Genomic DNA, 6,248 nt, shown 5'->3' on the forward strand with positions numbered 1-6,248 from the left:
AGCTCCTGTGTTTTCCCACACAACACTGTGACATTGGCACTGCCCACAATAAGTGGAAAATGGTTTAAGTCATGCACTGGCCCAGAGGGGTGGGGGGTAGGAGGGGGTGTTATGTCTACTTTATAAAGATATGTTTCTTATGTTTCCGTAGTGACTTTTTTTTTCATGTTCTCACACTGGACCACAGGGTGCGAGAGCCGAGTCTGTCAATACTCAGTCTGTCAAATGAAAACACATGACATTTTGCCTGCCTGCACCCCCCTAAAAAGTACCTTTCTCTGGTGTAAACTGGGCTATTATATGTTCTGGGCAGGTAAAGTGGCCGAAACTGAAAGCGCTCAATCAAATTCATGTTTCTCAAGTGTGCTGAATTTGAGAAAAAGGGCCAAGCCTTTAAGAAAAGAAACTGACAGTCTTGCCTGGTTTCAATCACAGGAGATCAGTAATGGTTTAGGGTGTCACGAGGCAAACGGCGCGTTAATCACTTAGCTGGTTTGCAGCGCAGCCGAGGGAAGTGAGCTGTGTGATGTCTAGACTGCTGTCACTCTGGGCAGAGTCAATAAACAGATTCAGTGATGAGTTTCAGCATGTCCGTCCCTGCACATACCCACGCTTGCTTGACACGAACACACACATAAATGCACTTTCAACACACTAGCTGCGATTTCATTACCCCTGGAATCGCGCAAAACCTAAATATCGCAATGAAATACTGGTAATGGAAACACATAAACGTCGGGGGAAAAAAAACTCTCAAATATTGTTGAAAGGTTTTTACACTCTCACGAGGTGGTTTTTCAGATGTATCGACATTGAGGTACATCGCAAAAAGTGTCATGGAAACACTTTTTTTTGCTTTCACACGTAATTAAAACACGATTCACATAAATCTCACGGGACGGGATTTTACGAGAATTACGTCTTATGCGTTTTACATCATTCAATGGAAACACATGCAAATCGCAACTGTACTTTGACGAAATTTTTTAAACATCGCTTTTATTTTGCAAAAAAATGTAATGCAAACGCGGGTAGTGTCTCCTCGCCATTTTTTTTTATTGTTGTTGTGGAATCAAATAGTCCAAAAATGTAATATTTGGTAACAATTTTGTTATAGGTGAATTAGTGAATTTGTTTTTTGCAGTTGCTACACGGCCCCTAAATATACTGACTATGGAAGTTTCACTGGGTCTTCAGAAATAGTCAGTTTTACCTTGACAGATAGTTCTGACAGGTAGTGCCTCACTTCACCATATGTGTATTAAACTGACAAAAACGTTTGGGACAAATACATTTATAAAGTCAAAGTTAATTCACTAAGACGGGATGCTGCTCTGAGGGGAAGGAGGCATCTCAAAGAAAAAAATTGTGTCTCAGCCCCCGCAGAACAAACACAGACCCGCACAAAAAAAAAACATCATGAATATGTACAAGGCAATCTGGAACTTCAAGGCACTTAAGGACAATATCTGAAAACACGTCCATGTCGCTGCAAAACCAAAAGAGGGCTTCGAGTTAAAGAGCTGCAGTTTGTAATCCGAAGACCAGCAAGACAGACCAAGAGCTTGCTGCATTTTGGTTTGACACAAACAACAACAGCAAAGTCCTGCGTTCACATGCCATGTTCTCCTCCTGTGCGATCCACACTTCAGTTGCAGCTCACATTATATAAAAGAAAACAGTTTGTTTAGATGAAATGATTTCCACCCCCCCCCCATAACGTGTGACCGGCCACAGTCCTGCCCTTGTTTACGTGTAATCTTTGTTTTTCCCTGTGGAGGTGAGAAGCAGGTTGCGTGGAGGCTGAAATATTGATGGACGATGATAAATTCATGTGGCTGAAGAAACTGTGTCTCGAGGTCTCGTGTGTTCAAGCCCAGTGGTGGTAAACTTCCTCCTGATGAACAACATCGGGAACTGAATTTACACTAGTTTTCCCCTTGTGATGGATGATTACATTCAAAAGTTCAACAACGGCCCCTTCCAAAAAAAAAAAAAAATGGAATTAGCCCGATCGATAAAATTCCCGCTCTTGTTTTCACCGCAGTCGGCCCGGTACCCGCCACAATAAGGGTGCGGCCGCGTCTGTGTCGAACACGATGCGCTCCTTCGCGGTAATTTATTCATAACGCGGAGGCTTTCTTTTTTTTTTTTTGTGCGCTGTAGTTTTTCCTCATCAATTTTTCACGACGTGAAAGTAAATCACCAACAGCGCGCGCGGCTTCGGCGCACGTCACAGCTCTCGTCTATTTATGCCGCGCTCTCATGAGTCTGGAGAGGGGCCGGAGGCGGAGTCGGAAAGTTCTGAAGCCGTGACGGGTGCCGTGCGTCTCCATATGTTTTACGGGCCGGCAGGGTGCCTCCGAAACAATGGTCAGCCTGGATTATTTTTAATCTGGGATGTTTTTTCTCTCCGCCACGGCCGGTTTCGTCTTGCGGGAACCTGATATCTGTGGCAGTGGGACCAACCGCGTCGCTGCTCGTCTGTCCCGGTTGTCTCGCTCGTTGCTTGGACGTTTCAACTGTCTCGCAGTGTTTGATTTGGCTCAGAGGTGCTGAGGGCACATTGGGAATGATTGTCTCGACGCTTTGCCTGAGGGAAAAAAAAAAATTCAACCGACCGTTCAAAACTTAAACCTGCTGCGTTCCGCTCAGTGGCTTTGATTTAAGCGCTTCCTCTGCGCTCCCCCCCCCCCCCCCCCCCAAGTCTTTTCCTCCCAGCCCCCTTCTTGTTGCCTGTTCCAGTCACTCACTGGGAAAGTCAACCTCGACTGCGGGTTGGGTCAGCCGCGCAGGCTGGTATTGAAAAGGAGGGGGAGGGGTCGGAGGTGGCCGGCAAACGTGGTTAATTTGCTTGTCTTGGGGCGACGTGGAGCCAAATCCCTCTCATTCGGGGGGGGGGATAATGCTCTCTGACGAGTGGAGAGTAGGTGGAGGTCAGAGAAGATGAAAAGGAGAGAGGAAGGGAAGGAGAAAGTGCTGGAAAGTTTTCTTCACATGGTGCCTGGAGGTGCCGAGGGATGCTTGGGGAAGACTTGACAGCAGATGGGGGGGCCGTGTTATGTGTTGGGTTGGGGGATGAGGGTGCGTTGGTGGGGGTGAGGTTCAGAGGGAAGCAGCCGAGGAGAGCAGCTTGTGCGTGGAGAGGATTGAGGGTCGAGGACCGTCGAGATCTTCACGTCGCCGTCTCTGTTCCGCCCCATTCCGACCCCACTGCTCCGACCCCCTTCAGTTCAAGCCCCCACTTCTCACCGCACTTGCGCCATGAGGTGATGGACTCCGAGGCAGTAAAACGTACACTGTGGCTTCTGTCTTAGTGAAAAGAAGCGGTATGTAAAGTTGAATTGGTGCTTCACATGGCGGCATAGAAACACCAAACTCCCCCAACCCCCATCCTCCTCAAGAAAGTACTCTGTTCTTCAACTGGAGGTAAAACCAAGTGGCGACAAAGAGCACATTGCAATTTCTTCACAAATGATCAGCACTCATGGATAGGATTGCAAAACTGTTATGAAAGGCACTTACTGAGGCAACTAGAAGGCGACGCTGCTTCAAAAACCCGTCAAAAACAGGAACATTTTCAAGGGTTGGCTCCCCCACGTGACTCGTCCAGGGTGTCACCCTGCCTTCACCCTGTGACAGCTGGGAGAGGCTCCAGCAGACCCCTATGACCCTGAGCTCAGGAATAAGCGGGTATTGAAAATGGATGGATGAATGGATGGATGGATTGATGGCTCCCCAACGTTGACATCCTGCTTGTGCACTGAAACAGAAATCGTTGCCCTTTAGTAGTCAATCCGTGCATTTCCACGGTGCGCCAACACTGGGCCTACTCCTGAACGCCGGCGCTTCCAACTTCTTATCAGTCGACGCAGTTCAGAATCCCCTCAAACAGGAAATTAAAGGCGCACAGCATGCAGTAGATCACAGAACACTAGTGCCTGAGAAAGTGGCTGGTGAGTCTAGAGCTTTTCAGGACCTTACCTGTAATACAGTTAAAAAAAGTACAACTAAGGGCTAAAGTTGTTGTGAATAGCCAAGCAACCGCAAGTTTAAAGTATGTTTACACCATGATAACTTACTTGACCATTTTCAAATCATAAATATTCACATTTGTTTATTTTTTTTGCTAATCAAGATGAATCCTAAGTGGTGATTAGCAATAAACTCACCAGTCACCCCGACAGATCGACTGACGGGTGACTTATTAGCATGCAACAAGACCGGGCGGTTGAGGAGTTGGGCTAATGTTCTCAAGTGGGCCATTCACTCCTAATTCACCCGCAACAATCGCTTCGTCTGGCCCCAGTTATGGCAGATTGTGTTACACGATCCGCGGAATAATGAGGCGCCACGTCGACACTGCCAATCCCACGTTGCGCGGCGAGGGAGACCCGCCTGTTTCCGAGCCCCTAATCCATTCTGTTTGCGGAGCGGAGGCTGTGGCGTGACACTTGTTCCCCCATAGTCTCCGGTGGTCTCCCTGGAACCTCCAAGTACCAGCTCACATTAGCATAACCAAGAGGCCCATCCACTCACTACAGGATTAGTTCAGCTCTCCTCCCACTGTCTGATGGCTCTTTATCCAGATGGATACAGCCTGTTAAGCGGCCTTAACTGCGCCATTGGCGCTTGAAGTCATTATCATTCACCGCGAGGAGGAAGCGGCACACTGAGGCTCGGCTGTTCACAGTGAGATTGACGTCTCATTTGGGACGGTTTCAGAGAAAGGACGGGGGAACTCCCCTTCGGACCATGATGGAGTGGTCTGAAAAATGCCCAGTCAATCTGCTTTTACATTGGGCCAATTATTTGGGGTTGTTCATCCGTTTGTGTTTTGTTTTCAGGAAGAGTTTTACACGTTATTCGGGGGATTATTTCCGAGGGACTCACAGTTTGTTTCTCATCAAGACGATCAGGCTTCAGTGGAAAGTCAACATTTGTGTTGGGTTGTTGTTTTTTAAGTTTGTCAGTGCATTATGCAATTAACCCCATGATCCTCCTCTTATCTGAAGAGCTACCTTTACGTAGTCAGTCTCGAAACTTTTCCTGTCTTTTTTCTTGCACCAAATGACATTTGTCACACATACAACTAAACGCTCTGCTTGGCAATTAGGTTAAGCTTGAAGTGAAGATAGCATCCGAAATGCAAACTTTTGTGTTTCAGGCATGTGACCAGTGTAATTTCAGTGGCGCCGTTTGCAGACGGCTATGTAGGCCTGGCAAGACGTAACCGTGTGTTTGAGAGATAATTCCGCAAAAATGTCCGACTCTTCGCTCGCAGTCGGCTTCAAGGTAATTCCGTCTGAGGGACGCCGGTCAGATACGTGTGCAGGAATGTCTGCGGCTTTCTTGGAAAGAGCAGACTGGAGTTACATGTGCCTGTTCGTGTAGTTTATGAGACCGATGTCATGGAAAATTGTACATTCTGATGCATTCTTTTTTTATCTGAAGGTGAAGTACCAATACATCTTGATTGAGTGTTGTGCTTTCGCCGACTGTTCAGGTTTCTGTAGCGCAGACACGGTTTGCAAGATTGAATCAAAGAACAGTTTGGATTCAAATGAAGAAGATGTTTTGTACCCAGAATGCCAAATTATTTAATCCCCCTCTTGGGGCAATTCATAACGTATAATAATGGGGCTGTGAACTGTCCTTTTTGTAATTTTATTATATTTACATCTGACTTGACAATACCTGCCCTTTTTTATTAAGGTGTAAGATTCAACAAGACTTTATTTTTTCATGAATCTTTGTAAGAAATCTCTTGAATTGGAAGAAATGTCACTTCAAACACAGAGAAAGTTATGCGGAATCTGCGGAGGCCTGAATTTCGGGAAGCGACTGCTTTAAAACTGAACTATTTCAGTGTTCCCTGTTTGCAAAACATTAAAAAAAAAAAAAAAAAAAAGGTTTCACGTGTTTGAGCATTTTTCCAATTTTCTTTCCCCTGACACTGAACTTCCTGCGAGCGATCCGCTCTACTATTGTTGTGCCTTGTTTTTCTGTTTTCGAAGCTCTCTGCAGCCTCTTGCCCTCACCTTCCTCTCTCCCACTACTCTGCCGTTCACTCTTTTCTCGTCTTTCTCCCAGGCTTTTTCATGCTCTTTCTCACCCTCTCTCCCACCTACACTTAATCCTTCTCTCTCTCTCTCTCTCTCTCTCTCTCTCTCTTTCCCTCTCTTCCTCTCTATCTCCTGCCCCCTCCCTCCCACTTCCACCCACCCTCCCTCCTGGCCCTCCCACCC

Source organism: Nelusetta ayraudi, unplaced genomic scaffold (genome assembly GCF_046127955.1).
Source record: "Nelusetta ayraudi isolate G7.1 ecotype Tasmania unplaced genomic scaffold, CSIRO-AGI_Nayr_v1 ptg000026l, whole genome shotgun sequence".
NCBI classification, from domain to species: Eukaryota; Metazoa; Chordata; class Actinopteri; order Tetraodontiformes; family Monacanthidae; genus Nelusetta; species Nelusetta ayraudi.